General features: G+C 38.6%; 1 protein-coding gene and 1 non-coding gene across 2 annotated transcripts in view; both read right to left on the reverse strand.

The window, feature by feature from the left end:
• TENM1 (teneurin transmembrane protein 1) overlaps positions 1-19,804 on the reverse strand; it is a 916,085-nt gene that overhangs the window by 801,283 nt on the left and 94,998 nt on the right. The window lies entirely within an intron of this gene.
• On the reverse strand, positions 17,117-17,188 carry TRNAY-GUA (transfer RNA tyrosine (anticodon GUA)). The gene has a single exon. It is a non-coding gene; the product is annotated as a tRNA-Tyr (tRNA).

Consider the following 19,804-nt stretch of genomic DNA (forward strand, 5'->3'; position numbering starts at 1 on the left):
AACAAATTGAGTAAAGATATTAGATGGCATGCTCATGACATCAGTGAGTAGCACAGATCTCAGACTGTTAATGAATGTTTAGGATGACACAGTCAGGATCCAAAAAGGCAAGCTGAAGAGGTGAGCTGGATCCAATAAGATGAAATGTGAAAAAAAGACCAATACTTGAATCCAAAAAGCCAACCACAGCAAAACAGGAAAATGTGACTAAACAGCAAGTAGTACTAGAGAATGAGACTCTAGGAGTCAAAAGGTCAGCTTGACATGCTTCCAAAAAGTCAATGCAATTTTATGTTGCTTTAACAAACACGTATTATCTAGAAAAAAAACATATACTGAAACATTTTCTGTAGAATGAATATTAAAATGTGTTATATGGGAGAAAGAGTTTTCAGGACCAAATTAGCTGAGGGAAGCTTCAGGTTAATTTAAACAAGTCTACTTTCTGTAGGAATACTCAGAGCTTAAATGTTGACTATTACTTCTCAAACTTGCTTGACCATGGAACACTTTTTGTAAAGTACCCTGTGGGACTGCCATTAAAGAGGATACCCTTGAGGAAATACTAAATAAGGGCTGTCTCGGGAGGCAATGAGTTCCTTGTGAGATTCTTTTTAAAAGCAAAAGAGACCCAAACATCAGCTGAATGTCGGCCTAAATGAACAGAAGGTTTCCCCCTACCCTGGAAGTCTGTGATACGTGATTAACCAGACATAAGGTGTGCGTGTGTGAGTGCTCAGTTGCCTGGTTATGTCCAACTCTTTGGAACCCCATGGACTACAGACTCCTCTGTCCATGAGATTTCCTAGGCAAGAATACTGGAGTGGGCTGCCATTTTCTCTTCCAGGGGATCTTCCCAACCCAGGGATCAAACTCGACTCTCCTACATCTCTTGCAGTGGACGGTGGATTCTTTACCACTGAGGCACCTGGGAAGCCCAACTAGACTTGACAAATACCACTAATTCCCTATGATACCTGGATCAGGTATCTAGTGGGGAAACTTCTCCGGAGAACTACCACAGCAGCAGAGTGATGGGAAAAAGTTTCTTCAACAAGCACTTGCTTTGGAAAGGCTCTCTTTTCAACTATCATAATGGTAAAACATTAAAAGAAAGATTGGTGAAAAGATGAGATAGCAGTGTGAAAACAAGAGCCTGGTAGGACACAGAAAAGCTAGTCAAAGAGTGGCACATTGTGTGGTGTGCTCAGCCTCCAACACAGAGTGTTGCTCTGTGCTCCAGGGTGTCCAATCTCCACATTCACCAAGCATTACTACTCAACCTTCATGTTAGAAAGCTGGCTTCCCGTCTGGACCTACTTCCTGAAGACTGGGTTTCTGCTACTGAGTGGTAGTTGTGACCTGATGCCTGAGGACAAGCTGAGATGAGAAGGTATTTCCTGTTCTTTCTTTACCCCTTTAAGGATAATGTAAACTAGCTCAAACACCAGAATATTTTGCTGGCCTATACTGTAATCAATCAGGAAGGTATACCTTGAACTAAACAAGTGAATTCATTAACTACGGTGTGTCTACTAATTTTGAACTGATCCAACCTTCTTTCCTCAACTGGGTTCTCAACTAGAGTGTGTGTGTGTGTGTGTGTGTGTGTGTGTGTGTGTATGTGTGTAGAAACAATCACAAAACCCCCATTTCTACAAATTCAAGCAATGTTGTAAAGCAACATTAAGCATTTTAAAAAATCTCACCTAAGGTGCAATGAGCTGTTACGCAAAATTCCAAATAACCTTCTCACAACCCAAAAGCCTCGCTGATTTTTAATTTCTTCAATTTAATTTACTAAATGTGTTAAAAACTGAGGTCTGTGACACAAACATAGTACAGTATTTTTTATTTTAATCCTTCAGCAATGTGCCTTCCCAGGAAAAAAGCTTAGCAATGTAAATCACATGATTACACAGACCATTACAGAAAAATCTGTCAGTGTTTTCTTAAAAGACTACCAGTCAAACAATTTAAATTTCCAAAAAAGTCGCTAATTCAGCAAATATGTTGCTCTTTACACAGTTACTAAGTATTAAAGTTGTGAAAATACACCATGCTTACTGATAGATAATGCCACCAATTTGGCCTGCTTCTACTAAATATCTGATATTCAAAATTTTTAATTTTTTCAACTTCAAATTTTAAACTTAAGAAATTGTCCTGCTATGTTCACAAAAAACATCATAAGGTATATTTAGTACAATGCCTTGAACAACATAGTCAGACATAAATATTTGTTGAGTGACAGAATAAACGAATGAATGTATAAGTTTCAGTGTTGAAATTAACTTTTAAATACCATTGGCAGACAAACTGATGGATTGATTGTAACTGTACTTGACATTTATGTAGGAAGAACAAAATAAGCAAATTTTGGCTTAAATTGTAGCCAAAAATAGCCTCACTTCAAGTTCATAAATTGGGATCATCAACCCAAAAGACAGCCTCAAGGAAATGAAAAACATGTTATCAAAGCTAAAAGGAGCATCTTCATCTCTATATCTTTACAGGGCATGGCAAACCTTTGGTTAGCAAGCTGAAGCCAGGGGGGTTTGTTCTGTAGCTCTGTGGATCAGAGACTGCAATTAGACACTATCTTTTGCCCAGGAAAACAAGCTAATGAAATTTACCGTCCAATTCATGTAAAGAGTAACAACAATTGCTGATTAGGGACTAAAAACTAGTTGCAACAACACTTTAATTACATTTCAATGCAAGACTATAAATTAATTTATCAGATGAAATACTGTACTATGCTGGTTTACAAAATGGCTAATTAGCCCATCCAGAACTTGAAAGAGAACAAAGGACTTTTTATTTAATGTATAAAAAAAATAATAAACAGCTACCGGCAAATTATTTCAAGGACATAAGCATTTATTTCCGGCCAGAATCAATATTAGAATACATCTTACTTCAGCCTCAATCCTTCCTAAGTCACTCCATAGCAGCAGAAGGCTCAGTATTTAATGCACGTTAAGAAGTACTTCTGATACTTGCTTCATCTTTTGAGCTACATAAAGACCAAAGGGTTTAGAAAAGAGTGAAAGAAGTTTTGGGTTTTATGTCTGTCTGTTTTTACTGTCCACCCCATTCAGTCCCATAAGCTCTATTGAGCAGAACCCAGACGGCAGCATTAATCTACCCAGACAGTTGCCTTTAGAGAAATGCTTTTATCAGAGTATAAGCTCGTTTAGGCTATGCACAGATTTCACAGCAATTACCCTTTTTTATATATTGAAACTATCCTTTAAATAGTGCCATTATTTCTCTTCTATTCTTTACAGCAAAGATATAGATGCACGTCTTTCAAGAAATCACAGTTATCAGACAGTAAAGCTTGTAATTTGAGGCTCTATCAAAGGAACTGGAATGTCATCACACTAAGGGCAGTTCTGCTCTCTCCAGAACAGCTGGCACTACACCTCAGAAACCAAGTAGCCAAAGAAAGCAACTTCTGGTGAATCTGGATGCTATCAGTTTCATCTCCTCTTTTTAGGATGCAGTCTGTGTGTCTAGAAACCAGAGGTGACTGACAATAGTGAGTAACCATATCAGAAACATTTTAAAGGTTAATGAATTCTAGCATAAAATAATGTCAGAGCCATAAACAACTCATAAATACCAAATCTAGGAAAACCACAGAAACAGTCATCGCACTTTAAAGAATGGTAGAACCCCAGATGATAAAACCACCATGGGCTTCTATTCTTTTAATAAACTTGGTGGAGTATTATACTATCTATCAATATTTATGATATCAGCTAATGATAGTTCAGGGATACAGAATGCAAAACGCAGTCTGTCTCAGTTCAGCTGTGCACTGCCTTGGTAATGACTTCAAGACTGGAAACGGAATTCAGTTCAACTTAGGTAACGAGGAAATCAGTTTCCAGTTTGGCAAAGTAGATGTCTAATTAGCAGCCTTCTTCCCCTTTGTCATACACCCATCACCACATTCAGGTCAGTATGTGGAATAAGTTCCAGAGTGTTATATTACACACTGTGTTATTTATCTGTTAAATTTACAGGTAGAACAAATTTATAAAGACTCTCAAAGTTTAGGGGGAAAATGTATCTACATCCAACTCACTCAAACTTAAGCTTCCAAGGGGCCAAGTAAAAATGGGTTAGCTCGTATGGTAAACTCGACAAATTGAGACAGATGATAGAGTCCTAAGAATCAAGTACCATACCTTAGAATTGGTAGAGTGAGGCAGAGCCACTTTCTAAGACCATTAGCTCTTTGCAATGCCTTCTTAATGAATGATACAAAAATAAATAGAAAGAAGCTTAGCTTCTGGCTTAAAGCCATAGAAGCAAAGAAAGTTGCTGTTAAGGGTCAAAGTTCCAATATCTAGTGATAATGTATTTCTAGTCTTAACATTTCAAAACAGTACCACTGAGTGCTTTAATGCTGTACTCCCCAATGTGATCAATCCATGAATCTGAGAATCTAACTATACCAAAAATACAAAGCAGTTATGAAGTGAAAATATATGTGTTCTGGTAAACATTCAGGGCAGCTGTAACTTTTTTTTTTTTTTTTTACATTTGCTCTTACATGTGCTACCCTGGTGGCTCAGGCAGTAAAGAATCTGCCTGCAATGCAGGAGACACAGGTTCAATCCCTAGGTTGGGAAGATCCCCTGGAAGAGGAAATGGCAACCCACTCCAATATTCTTGCCTGGGAAATCCCATGGACAGAGGAACCTAGTGGGTTCCAGTCCATGGGGTTGCAAAGAGTTGGACACTGAGCGACTAACACTTGCACTTCCTTATAAGTCTAGCACTTAACCTTGTATGTTTTGAGTGAACATGTTTCCTGGAACTAGTTGTTGCCCTCTTCCTGCCCCCCGCCTCCTATTTTTGAAAAGTACAAATGCTACCTGTATGGCACTTTTCTGTCAAAACATGGTAATATAAATTCAATTCCTTACATCTATAAACCATTATTATTTTCATGTGACTTAAAGATAAGGAAATTAAGATTGCCTTATTTGTCCAAAACAGTTGTACATAGCTACTTGGTGGCAGAGTCAACCTGAAAATTCACTATATAAGACTCTGCCACTGTTTGACCTGGAACAAATCATTTAATACAGCAGAAGCTCAGTTCCCTATCTTTAAATATGGGTGAAAGTGAAAAGTGTTAGTCGCTCAGTCGTGTCTGACTCTTTTTGACCCCATGGACTATATAGCCTGTTAGGCTCCTCTGTCCATGGAATTCTCCAGGCAAGAATACTGGAGTGGGTTGCCATTCCCTTCTCCAGGGGATCTTCCTGACCCAGGGATTGAACATGGGTCTCCTGCATTGTAGGCAGCTTCTTTATCATCTGAGCCACAAGGGAATTTTAGAATTTTATTGTGAAAATTTGGTAAGATAATATATACCTGGCACAGAATACTCACTAAATATTATTCTCTTCCTGAGATCAAATATGTTTGCTAAATGCCAAGATAAACAAATTAAACAGAGCTTTTTGCTGCAAGACACTTTGGAGCCTTTAATATGCTATGTGATGCTCCAAGAAGCAAACAGGATACATAACATTTCTCCCAACAACCAAGCAACCAATTATTTTTCTAGGAAGCATCCATTCATATGTCATGAAATACTAATATTCTATAGGACACACTTTGAGAACTCTGTCGCAGACCATAAGTTGTTTTGGGAAATACATGAAATAAATTCTTTAGAAATTAGTTCTTTATAATTAATAAATTACTGGTTTTAATAATCTGATCTGAATTCCTAAGTGCTTTTTTGAGGTCACTCCAAAACATCTAATACATAGGAACTATTAAAGCAAAGACTTGTAAATAGAGCCCCAAGCTCAGAAAAATACTTGAGTGGCTCAATTTTATTTCAGGTCTATGTGAATGCTGAACACACCATATGGTTATCTGTGCTTCCAGGGTAAAAATACAGGCAGCTTTCAAAAGAAGAAAGGTTCTCAGTGATTCCACCTATTTTCCTCCAACGGGCTACATCACCTTTTCTGTGGTTTGCTACTATATGGGTCATCTTCAGGACAGTCAAACGAAAGCGGAAAAGCAGGGGAAGTTTTTCATTCTTTCTCCATCACTCTTAAGAAACGAGAATCCTTTGTGTCATAATAGATAAACTCTGCTCACTGAATGGGGTACTGACCATTAAATCTGTGCTCCAGTGTGTGAGAGCTGTGACCCACATATGTGTTATCAATTCAACAGCAGTTATTGAATGCCCAATTCTGTGCTAAGTCATTTAGGTTGTAAGAAAATAGATTTGAGCAACTTAGAATCCCACAGGTGAGATAAGACTTACATCCAAAAGGAGAGGTGTAGGGAAACTATAATATCAAAGAGAACATAATGAAGAGCTAGATCTTAAGGAACAAACTGTAACTGTCATCTGAACCTGGAGAAAGAGGAAAGATCACTGAGCATCATGGGCTGGAGTTGGCACTTGAGCCGGACCTTGAAAGCCTGTAAGGGGTTGCCACAGGGCTTCTGTGGGCAAAGCCAGTTCCCTCACCCCCTAATGTGCACCAACTGTCAAGGGAGTGTTGGGGGCCACTCTTCCTTTTCAGGAACAAGAGAGGGAATGCAGAGATTTTTGCTTCTTCGCCTCTTCTCCTCTCTGCAATGGATGGATGTATCACCTAAAGAGCCTCAAGTCAGTAGTCCTTCCCCCTGGGTCACAATGAGGTGTTGGCTGCTGGCTTGCCCAATAAAGAAATAGAAAAAAAAAAAAAAAAAAACACCCACCAACCACAACAAGAATTTGAGAGTTTGAGCTGCATAAGAACAAATCTGCAATAAGATAATCTACATGGGCTTGTGCAGAAAGACAAGTGCTATTTTCTGCTTGATTCTGTGACTGGTAGAGAATCACTCAACCCTATGATTGTATTATTTATACGGAACTCACTAGGGTACCATCTGGTGCTAAGCTAACCACAAAAACAGGAAAATCAAACCCAAAGCAAATTGTCTTCATTGGAGTTTTTGCTAATGACCTGTTCTTTGCCAATATTCCAACTGATCACATTTTAGTTTGAAACAGCAAAAGACATTTAATGCTTTAAAGGGAAGTCTTAAAGGGAATTTGGTTAGACATACCCTTGAAAAGATTCTTTACCTATCTAGATCTTCTCAGTCGAGAGGGCACTGCCCCTATTTCAGGTCTTATTACATCTTATTAAGTTGTCAGATCAAGTTCATAATGTCCCATCTCAGTGCCCAGTCACCAAGAGATAAGGGTGAGAGGTGATCTTGCAAGATTGTGTCCTGGAGATGGAAAATGAAGCCAAAATAGTGAGGAGATTTCTGCTGCAGTATAGGAAACAAACTAACAAATGTCACGATGAAAATAATTCTAATCTGAAGTGATTTTTAAATCCCACAGTTGGACTCTCAATAAATTATTCCCGTTGAGGCAGCAGACTTGACATTGCACACATATTTTCCTATGTAATCAAAAATGTTTACAACTCTAATGCAAAAGTTGTGTGTGTGTTGAACTTGAAAAAAAGTGAAAGCCTTTCATTTGTGTCCAACTCTTTGTGACCCCATGGACTATACAGTCCATGGAATTCTCCAGGCCAGAATACTGGAGTGAGTAGGCATTCCCTTCCCAAGGGGATCTTCCCAAACCAGGGACTGAACACAGGTCTCCCGCATTGCAGGCAGATTCTTTACCAGCTGAACCACCAGGGAAGTCCATTTTTTAAAAATCCAATAAGGATTTTCCTTTGTAGTTCTTATGGGCTTTTCTTAGATTCTTCCAGCTCTGGTAATTTTCTTTTTGATGGAAATATTATAAAATGGTACCCCAAGTTAATTTGGTTTCAATATTATAAATTCATCATGAAAGCTGTGAACATTACAAGTCCCATTTTGTTCTCATTTGGAGCTAACACCTCAGGTCTTAATGATACCTCAGTACATAATGTCTTGGTTCCCATGTTGACTAGTGTTTGACATTCTCTGTGGCCCACGACCTGATTGTTCACATTTTTAGGACTCCGTTTTTATTACAACATTCTAGATATTTTTGACAATCCCAAGAAAAAGCTAATCAAATTCCCAAAAAACTGCGATTTTAAGAGAAATAGCTCTTCTAAACTTGAGAGCAAAATGAAATATCATATAGAGTGGTTCCATAAAGTATCTTTCCATGATTCAACCATCGAATTTCCAGAGTTAGGGAGGTCAATCTTGCTTGCTTACTGTAAAATTAAGACTTACTTACAGCCTGAAGCTTAAGATGTACATTTAAAAATACAAACAAACCAGCAATTTTAACTAAGCCAGTTTATTTGTGTTCATTGACAAGGGCTGAAGTGTAAAGAGAAGGTAAGCGGTGGAGTCACCTAGGTTCGAATCATGAATCTGCCACTTAGCAGCTTTGTCCCTTGACTAAGTTACTTAAACTCTTTAAGGGTCAGTGACATCCTTTCATCTGTAAAGAGGGCTTTATATTTCCTCCTCCCAGTGTTTTTGTGGAAAGGAAATAAGATGATATTTAGAAAAATCTTGCAGCAATTCCTGGCATGTTATAGGAAATCTATAAATCTGAGTTCAATTGCTCTTTCCCAGTTACTTCCTAAACTTTTCCTTACGACCAACAACTCTGAAAGGGGAGTGATTTACATGTAGCACATCACTGATTACAGAAGTCTAGGGAAACTAAGATCTATCTCTAACTCCATCCTTCATTTAAAATGTTGTCAAATGTCCTTCACAAAATCCCAGACCTCCTTTTGCCCCATTTGTCACTGTATAGCTGAAGTCTGCACTTCATCAATAAGAACTTCTCTATCCACCTCAAAGGTCCAATTTCCTCCATCTCAACCACATCAACCCACTAAAGGAAATAGCCAATTTCCTCATATTAAAAAAGGTTTTGCATTGGTAAATAGGTAAGCAAACAGTATACTCAAAATTGGATGACTTAATTGGGTGACTAATCCACAACTATCCCAAGGATGAAACAACTAGAAAAAATAAAAGAGAAAAGTCTTCCTAAAAGTTTTTATTTTAGTTGTCAGAAACCTAAACACAACACTGTATTGGAATTAATAGCTGTTTTCTAGCAAGAACTACAGACTAATCTTAATGAATTAATCTGTCTGTAACAATGACAAAGAAACTATATTATTCATCTTCCACATCGAAGCCTTAAAAAAAACAATCCTTGTGGCTCTATTTCCAAGATATTTACCACATTCGATGTTCATTTCCCTATAGTTTATGTAAACAGTTATATTTTCCTGGGGGCACTTTCTATGAGCTTTAATTTGATAATCTTTGACATAGAATAAGCCCTACCTTGTAGGGTTGGTTTGATGACTAAACTAGATTGCAGAGATGGCAACATTTGTGAGCACAGTACAAATATTTAACAAGAAGGCAGTTTGGTGCCCATAGTGTCTAGGAAAGGGGAACTGGAGAGTTCTGTAGGCAATATGATCCCCACTCTGGTGGAAAGGAAGATAAATCCTTACTGCACCAGAGAGACAGCTTTTCTAAGGACTCAGAGCCCCACACATAGTCTCCATGCCTTGGACACATGGAGAAGTCTCAATCTCTAGCACCTTTTTCAAAACTCTTTCTTAGACACCCAAAGCTTCCATCATCCTGCTGTCTCCTTGTGAAGCATAGGTAGAAATGATGGATGCTGGTTGCAGGGTCTGTGCCATGAATTCCCTCCAAGGTGGACACCTTCCTGGGGACACTGCTCTGCCTGGCATTGGACACACCATGGTTGTACCTTCACTCCTCTGTCTTGAGATGTTGCTTAAAAGAGATGGCACTGATCCACTCCAGGAAGACTCTTGTTGTTTTCCATCTTGGAGGGGGTGTCTTTTTCTGATCTGATTCCCCAGTTCCAGCTGTGCTCCTCTGTTAAGAACGATGAGGATTTCTCAGAGGCGGGGCAGAGGGAGGTGAAACTGGGGAGGGGCAGTGACAGCACAGAATGGATGATTCTAGACCACCCGAGATCCAAGCACGCCCCTGGAACAGGGAAAACTGGGTGTCATTCACTCTAGAAAGAAGCAGGATGAGGGACACAGGGGGCCCAAAGGCAAACTGCAGAAGCCAACTGGTAAAGCCAGCAGGGACTTCCCACTGTTCTTGGAACACAATCCAAGCTGCGTATCCTGGCCCAAGAGGCCCCAAGTGACCCAGACCCCACCTGTTTCTCCAACGTCACCTCAAACACTCACTGCCCCTACCCCATTACTAGCTCGGCCCACCATGACATTCTTTAGGTTCTTTAGATTTGCTAACTCGTTCCCAGCCTGGAGTCTGTGCACCTGCTCTTCCTCCCATCTGGTACCCTCTTCTCCTGTATCTTTGCCTGGCCACCACTCAGGTTTCAGCCCAAATGTCACCTCAGGGAGGTGACAATCTTAGTTAATGTTTCACAACTCTCCAATACTACCACCACAAAATCACTCTATCCTGTCATCTTGTTCTATTGTCTTCAGTTCAGTTCAGTTCAGTTACTCAGTCATGTCGGAGTCTTTGCAAGCCCATGGACTGCAAAGCCTCCCTGTCTATCATCAACTCCCAGAGTTTACCCAAACTCATGTCCATTGAGTCAGTGATGCCATCCAACCAACTTATCCTCTGTTGTCCCCTTCTCCTCCTGCCTTCAATCTTTCCCAACATCAGGGTCTTTTCAAATGAGTCAGTTCTTTGCAAGAGGTAGCCAAAGGATTGGAGCTTCAGCTTCAGCATCAGCCCTTCCAATGAATATTCAGGACTGATTTCCTTTAGGATGGACTGGTTGGATCCCCTTGCAGTCCAATGGACTCTCAAGAGTCTTCTCTAACACCACAGTTCAAAAGCATCAATTCTTTGGTGCTCAGCTTTCTTTATAGTCCAACTCTCACATCCATACATGACTACTGGAAAAACCATAGCTTTGATTACATGACCCTTTGTTGGCAAAGTAATGTCTCTGCTTTTTGATATGCTATTTAGATTGGTCATAACTTTTCTTCCAAGGAACAAGCGTCTTTTAATTTCATGGCTGCAGTCTCCATCTGAAGTGATTTTAGAGCCCCCCAAAATAAAGTCTGACACTGTTTCCATTGCTTCCTCATCTATTTGCCATGAAGTGATGGGACCAGATGCCATGATCTTCATTTTCTGAATGTTGAGTTTTAAGCCAACTTTTTCACTTTCCTCTTTCACTTTCATCAAGAGGCTTTTTAGTTCTTCTTCTCTTTCTGCCATAAGGGTGGTGTCATCTGCATATCTGAGGTTATTGATATTTCTCCTGGCAATCTTGATTCCAGCTTGTGCTTCATGCAGCCTGGCATTTCTCATGATGTACTCTGCATAAAAGTTAAATAAGGAGGGTGACAATATACAGCCTTGATGTATCCTTTTTCCTATTTGGAACCAGTCTGTTGTTCCATGTCCAGTTCTAACTGTTGCTTCCTGACCTGCATACAGGTTTCTCAAGAGGCAGGTCAGGTGGTCTGGTATTCCCATCTCTTTCAGAATTTTCTACAGTTTGTGGTGATCCATACAGTCAAAGGCTTTGGCATAGTCAGTAAAGCAGAAATAGATGTTTTTTCTGGAACTCTCTTGCTTTTTCCATGATCCAGCAGATGTTGGCAATTTGATCTCTGGTTCCTCTGCTTTTTCTAAAACCAGCTGGAACATCTGGAAGTTCATGGTTTACATATTGCTGAAGTCTGGCTTGGAGAATTTTGAGCATTACTTTACTAGCGTGTGAGATGAGTGCAATTGTGTGGTAGTTTGAGCATTCTTTGGCATTGCCTTTCTTTGGGATTGGAATGAAAACTGACCTTTTCCAGTCCTGTGGCCATTGCTGAGTTTTCCAAATTTGCTGGCATATTGAATGCAGCACTCTTTCAGGATTTGAAATAGCTCAACTGGAATTCCATCACCTCCACTAGCTTTGTTCATAGTGATGCTTCCTAAGGCCCACTTGACTTCGCATTCCAGGATGTCTGGTTCTAGGTGAGTGATCACACCATCGTGATTATCTGAGTCGTGAAGCTCTTTTTTGTACAGTTCTTCTATGTATTCTTGCCACCTCTTCTTAATATCTTTTGCTTCTTTTAGGTCCCTACCTTTTCTTTCCTTTATCGAGCCCATCTTTGCATGAAATGTTCCCTTGGTATCTCTAATTTTCTTGCAGAGATCTCTAGTTTTCCATTCTATTGTTTTCCTCTATTTCTTTGCATTGATCACTGAGGAAGGCTTTCTTATCTCTCCTTGCTATTCTTTGGAACTCTGCATTCAAATGGATATATCTTTCCTTTTATTCTTTGCCTTTCACTTCTATTGTCTACATGACACTAATCTAAAATTATCTCATTTACCTATGCTTTGTTTGTCTATTATGTATTTGTCTCATTACAGAAGGTATAGTCAAGTTCCTTGTCAGTTTTGTTCCCCACAACATCTCTAATGCCGAGTGTAGTAGTATAGTACCTGACACATAGCAGGTACCCAATACACAAGTGTTACATTTTGAATGATTTAATGAATATTTCAGGACATGAGAAATGGCAATTTGTAAAAATATTTGGGATATTAAGAGAGGAAACAATCTTCACTAAGATGCAAAATACCACAGGGTGTAGAAATATCTCATTTATGAACTGTGGTAAAAATAGTACGAATAGGGAGAAAGGGAAGGAGCTCAGAAATGCCAGTGTTAACACTCTGCTTGCCATAACTCTGTTGATACTTCAGACAGAATGATAGGTAGAAAACTAGCTTGGGTTTCAGCACAACTACATGCTTTACAAATGGACTTTACATCACTTAATTCTCTATTACTAAAGATTACTGTTGTAGGTTGGGTCATGGTCCTACATTTAATTAATCTGAGGTTAAAGATTTGCATGGCTGGATGTACTAATTCAGAGTAATCAAGTATTGATTGTGTCTTTTACCAACAATGAAATAATAATAGTCAGCTTTTATTCGGTGCCCTGAGTCTTCTCAAATCCCAGAATAATCAGTGAATAGTTCATTTAAGCAGTTGCAGTGTGAGGCATAGTTGAAATACTATTCCTAAATTTTAAAACAAATAAAAAACTCAGTTTGTTCAATATCTTGTAATAATCTATAATGGAAAAGAATTTAAAAAGAATATATATATGCATGTATATAGCTGAATCAATTTGCTGTACATCAGAAACTAACACAATATCATAAATCAACTCTCCTTCAATTAAAAAAAGAACTCAGTTTGTCATTTATTACAATCAGAAGTTTTCTTCAGAATGTGGAAACTCAAATTGAAGATTTCTCTCTGCCTTCATTAGTTCTATCATACACCAAGCCTGAGAATCTTTGCTTAACAAAGCACAAAATTTGTACTTTGGGAAATGACTATATTTCCAACTTTAAATGAGGGAAATAGCCCATATTTCCCTATGGAAATGGATCCATACCATTCCCTATGGTATGGATGGAGAAATTGACACCTTCTCCTCAGTTCCACTGCTCCCAATACACAGGTCTCACCCAAAGCCCCTTATTTATGGTTTCTCACAGTCCTGTCTCTAAAACCATCCAGTGTTCCAGGACAATCCAATATAATGAATTCACACTCTGCACAAGGCTTTCTGCTAAATGCTTGTAGAAATTACTCAGAACAGTCTCTGTCTTCAAGTAGTTGATAATCCAACAGACATCAGAGAGATTTAAAAAAAAGTCTCTGTATAACACTAGGAAGTTTATGCTAGTTAGCAAGGAAAATGTTAACTATTTTCCAAGGAAGGGGCAATCTATTCTTGAGGCTCTGCTCTTTTACTTTTATACATTCTCCCTGAGTAATTATATTCATGACTCAACTTCTATTATTGTCAACATGGTGATTGATTCCAGATCTGTCTATCCAGTCCAGATCTCACCATCTGTATTTGTAAATCTCTAGTGACTAGCTTCAATCCCCTGGAAGGTCCTGAAGTTTATGAAACATCCAAATTCAAATTCATTAACGCCTCTCACTCTTCTGCTTCCTAAATTCTCCATGTCTGCAAATGGGTTAACCATGTTCCCAAAACCACACCTCCCCAGCCAGAAACCTTAGAATCACCCTCTATGCCTCACTCTGGTTTATCCCTCAACATCAGGTCCCAAAAACACTATCTTTCTACCTCACAGGATGCCTCAGAGGATGTAACTCCCTCTGCTCTACATCCATGTTGCTACCATCACTGCCTCATCCATTCATGTTCATGAACTCAGTGGTTATTCACACCTGGATTTCAGTCTTAGCTCTGCCTTTTCCAGTTGGTGACCTTGGGCAACTACTTACTTTCTGCCTCAGTTTCCTCAACAAAAAAATGGGAATAATATTCCTTATACGTCACAGGGCTGATAGAAATCTTTGGAAAAAGCAATGTATATATAGCACTTTACAGAGCACCTAATACATAGTAGGTGTTCAATAAATTATAATTGCAATTATTATTGTAATATAAGAACCACAGACTGACTCTGATCTACCTTCAGAGCCTCATTTCTCATTTTCCACTCCATCTTTGCCCCAATTCTATACTGAAGCCTCATCAGATTTTGTATGATTCTATCCCACTGCATTTCCTGTTCTCTCTGTCTCAAATGTTGTCCGTGTCTTACCATTATTCAACACCAGTCCTTCCAATGAACACCCAGGACTTATCTCCTTTAGGATGGACTGGTTGGATCTCCCCGCAGTCCAAGGGACTCTCAAGAGTCTTCTCCAACACCACAGTCCAAAAGCATCAATTCTTCAGTGCTCAGCTTTCTTCACAGTCCAACTCTCACATCTGTACATGACCACTGGAAAAACCATAGCCTTGACTAGATGGACCTTTGTTGGCAAAGTAATGTCTCTGCTTTTTAATATGCTGTCTAGGTTGGTCATAACTTTCCTTCCAAGGAGTAAGCGTCTTTTAATTTCATGGCTGCAATCATCATCTGCAGTGATTTTGGTGCCCAAAAAATAGTCAGCCACTGTTTCCCCATCTATTTGCCATGAACTGATGGGACTGGATGCCAAGATCAGTACTATATCATATTACATTTTTAAAAAATTATCTGTTTTCAAGTCTGTTTCCTATTTGTGATGAACTCTCAGGTCACTTTGGTCCTCGTTACTAAGGTAATATCTTACACAGAGCTGATGTGCAGTAACTGGTCTTTTAAAGAAACATTTCCTAGCTGAGATAACCTGGGCACACTTCATTGAAGGATATTTTAATGGGAAAAGGGAGCAGAATGAAAAATACAATTTTTTTCTCAATCCTGTCATCTCTCTGAAATGCTATCAGTACTTCCATCATCACACTACCATCCACCCCTATAAGACCAAACCTCCCTACTCTTAAACAAGCCCTCTGACAGACTGAAGAAACCCTGGTGTCTACTAATTGAACTTGAGTGAAATATTCATGTAGTGGCAGGAAGGAAACAGCTGGGTTCAGATTGTAGAGGACCGTGAATTTTGAATTTGAAGTTTGGACTTCACCCAGTAGATAATAAGGCGCCATTGGACACTGTGTGGCAGGGTATACCATGGTCCAAAAGGTATTTTTAGGAGATTCCCATGGATGGGATATTCCCTGGACTTCCTTGGTGGCTTAGATGGTAAAGCATCTGCCTACAATGTGGGAGACCTGGGTTTAATCCCTGAGTCGGGAAAATTTCCTGGAGAAGGAAATGGCAACCCCCAGAATACTGGGCAACCCCCAGTATTCTTGCCTGGAAAATCACATGGATGGAGAAGTCTGTTAGGCTGCAGTCCACAGGGTCGCAAAGAGTTGGACATGACTGAGTGACTTCACTTTCACTTTCATGGATGGGATGTACAGAAGTGTATTAAAGAATAAATTCTTAGAGGGACAGAAGAAGAAAGGGACCAACATTTGTGGGAAATATCTATGTGGCAGTTCATTATTGTAAAAGCACTTTATAGATATAGATATATATATATATGTATGTGTGTATGTATAAAATCTCATTCAATCCTAGCAATAATAATAAATTCACCATAAAGTAATGGTTTAGGGTAGTAAAAGAATTTGCACAAGTAAAAAGGTGGTAAATAGAAGAGCTGGGACTCCAATTCTAGTATGCTTGATGTTAAAGCCTAGACTGGATATTCTTATTTATGTACCCTGGAAGCACTTGAGGACAGAAATTCAACAAAATGAAAAAACAACCTATGGAATGGGAGAAGGTATTTGCAAACCATCTATTTGATAAGAGGTTAGTATCCTACATATATTTACATGTAAATATATAAAATGTATATTTAACATATAAATTATATATATATATATGAAAAGTGAAAGCATTAGTCACTAAGTCTTGTCCAACTCTTTGCGACCCCATGGACTACAGCCCACCAGGCTCCTCTGTCTACAGACTTCTCCAGGCAAGAATATTGGAGTTGGTTGCCATTCCTTTCTCCAGGGGGTTTTTCTGACTCAGGGATTGAAACCAGATCTCCCACATTGCAGGCAGACTCTTTACTGACTTAGCCAACAGGGAAGACTTACATATGTAAATATATAAAATTTATATCTAACATTATATATATAACTCACACAATTGAATAGCAAAAAATGTCTGACTGGAAAAAAAATATTTGAGTATAAACACTTCTCCAAAGAAGACATACAAATGGCTGACAGTTACATGAAAAAGTGCTTAGTGTCACTAATCAGCAGGGAAATCTGAAGCTAAATCACAGTAAGATACCACCTCATACTTCTTATTAGCAAAAACGGCAAGGGATAAGTACTGACGAGGATACAGAGAGAACTAACAGAACCCTGGGACTCTGTTGCTAGGAATGTAAATTGGCACAACCATTTTTGAAGATAGCATGAAGGTTCCTCAAAATATTAAAATAGAACTACTTTATGATCTGGCAATCCTACTTCTGGGTATAAATCCAAAGAAGAGAAATCTGGATCTCAAAGAGATGTCTACACTCCTGTTCTGTGCTGTGCTTAAGTCACTCAGAGGTGTCTGACTCTTTGCGACCCCATGGACTGTAGGCACCTCTGTCCATGGGGATACTCCAGGCAAGAAGAGTGGAGTGGGTTGCCATTCCGTTCTCCAGGGGATCTTCCCAACCCAGGGATCGAACCTGGGTCTCCCGCATTACAGGCAGATTCTTTACCATCTGAGACACCTGGGAAGTGCATAGCTACTCTATTGAATACTTGAAATTTGCTTAAAGGAAAGATCTTAAGTATTCTCACAGAAAGGAATGAAGGAAAGGGAGGGAGGGAGGCAAAGTGAGAGGGAGGGTGGTAGGAACAAAGGAAGGAATAACAGGGAAAATGGCAACTTTGTGAGGTGGTAAATATATTAAATAAAGAGACTGTGCTATTTCACAGTGCAGGCATATATCAAAACATCAACGTGTACACCTTCAATATATAGAATTTTTAATTTGTCAATTATCCCTCAAAGCAAACTCTCCAGAAACCTCATTCTAAGTGAAAGAAGTCATATACAGAAGAGTAAATGATGCTTTTGAACTGTGGTGTTGGAGAAGACTCTTGAGAGTCCCTTGGACTGCAAGGAGACCCAACCAGTCCATCCTAAAGGAAATCATTCCTGAATATTCATTGGAAAGACTGATGCTGAAGCTGAAACTCCAATACTTTGGTCACCTGATGCAAAGAACCGACTCATTGGAAAAGACCCTGATGCTGAGAAAGATTGAAGGCAGGAAGAGAAAGGGATGACAGAGGATGAGATGGTTGGATGGCATCACCGACTCAATGGACATGAGTTTGAGCAAGCTCCGGGAGTTGGTGATGGACAGGGAAGCCTGGTATGCTGCAGTCCATGGGGTCACAAAGAGTCAGACATGACTGGGCTACTGAACTGAACTGAAATACTATACAATTTCACTAACATGAAATTCTAGAAAAGGCAAATTTAATCTATGGTGATAGAAAGCTGATCAATGATTCCCAGATCAATGAGATTGGGGATAGGGCAGAATTAACCAGGAATGGGCAAAAAAAAAAAAATCTATCTTAAGGGGTTATGGAAACATCCTAAGACTTGAATAGTGGTGGTGATTTTTATGGGTTATGTATTTGTCAAAAGTCACTAATGTATGTACTTAAAATGGGTGAATTTTATTGTATGTAATTACACCTAAATAAAGTTGATTTAAGAAGAAACAAAAAATGTCTTTCAGTTTCCTCAAAATTTGTTGCACAAATTTTCCAATTTAAATTTAGTACTTCATTAGATGAAATGCCAGGAGAGTTACTTTTAAGTGAAAAAGGATAATGTGAAAATATCATCATATTTATTTAGAAACATTCAGGTTTTATAAATGCACACTTATTTGGTATCTCAGAATCAACAGTTTTGTCACTTAGTACCTTTTTCTTTTTATGGTAATGGATCTAATACATTCCATTCACATTTTATTCTGTATATCCAAAGCAGAACATAAAGAGCATCTGATCCAAGACAAGTTTGATCATCTAAGTGTCCAATGTATTTGTTAGGGGTCCTTTGACTTTAAGGTAAGAAATGCAGAATGCTTTCCAAGTTTGTTAATTAATAGCATCCCTAGACAAATATCTTCTTACTGCTGTGCCTGATTGCTAAATCTCTCTGCTTCAAGGCAACAGATGGCTTAAATTCTCCCAGAATTAAAAAGGAAATAATCTAGAATTCCTTGTGATTCAAGGGACTAAATTTAATCAGGCTATCCTATAAGTTACAAATATCCTAGAAAAACTGAAGATGATCAAAATGGAAATGAATGGTTGCTATCTTCTAATTGTGTGAGTACTGTGTAATAGTCTTTATAGTACCAGTTGATGAAATACTGCTACCATAAAGCAGCATGTACTAAACCCAACCAAAGCCTCCAACAGTCTCTGTTCTTAAACTTTTTCTTAAGACAGCAATCTTCCTCTCTGGGCTTAGAAGCTAATACAGATTGCAGAGTTCCTTGAGCAGTCTTTAATAAGTCTGATTCAAAAGTAACAGTAACAAAATTCTTTCCTAGAAATTTTATCTTAAGGTTCATTTAGTTCAGAGAACTTTTTTGGATTGATCCAGATTATATGAGTTCTATGAACTAACACTATTTAAATATCAGTCTAAGCAATATTAAAACATTTTTTCTTCTTTACAATGAGTTGTATGTCATATGGTCCCCTCTAGATTGAAAGCCATCAAAGACAGGAATCAAAATGCCTGCATCCATTATGTTATAAAAACACACTGCTCATAGATCCTCATCAAATGCTTAATCATTGACACTATCTGAACGTCTGCCTGTTGTATGGGATATGCCAGACCAACGTGGCCTTATAAAGTAGAGCCTGTTTCATATTGGTATTTTCTTTTCTTTTTATTAAAGTATTTAAGTATTGATTTACAATGTTGTGTTAGTTTCAGGTGTACAGCAGAGTGATTCAGTTATATATATGTATACATATTAATATTTCCTATTGTCATTCTACTCACTCAAATCTTTGTCTATTACTATATAACTAAAGTCAGGCAGGCTGCTTGCAAAAAAAGGGCCCCCCCCTTTTTTTTTTAACACGAATATCTCTCCAAATCTCTGTATCTCTTCCCAATGTTCTGGCCTTTCCACTGCATTTTCCAAGAAATTCTCTTTGAATAGAGATTAATTTTTAGTTTGAAAGCACATTTTAATATTCTCTATTATTTCACAGACACAGGGAATCCAAATTTTTCCTAAAAAATCATGGAAAATGAGTCTCAGCATCTTATACCAACTGCATACATCATTCTCTACTCCATC

Source organism: Bos taurus, chromosome X, assembly GCF_002263795.3.
Source record: "Bos taurus isolate L1 Dominette 01449 registration number 42190680 breed Hereford chromosome X, ARS-UCD2.0, whole genome shotgun sequence".
Lineage (NCBI taxonomy): Eukaryota > Metazoa > Chordata > Mammalia > Artiodactyla > Bovidae > Bos > Bos taurus.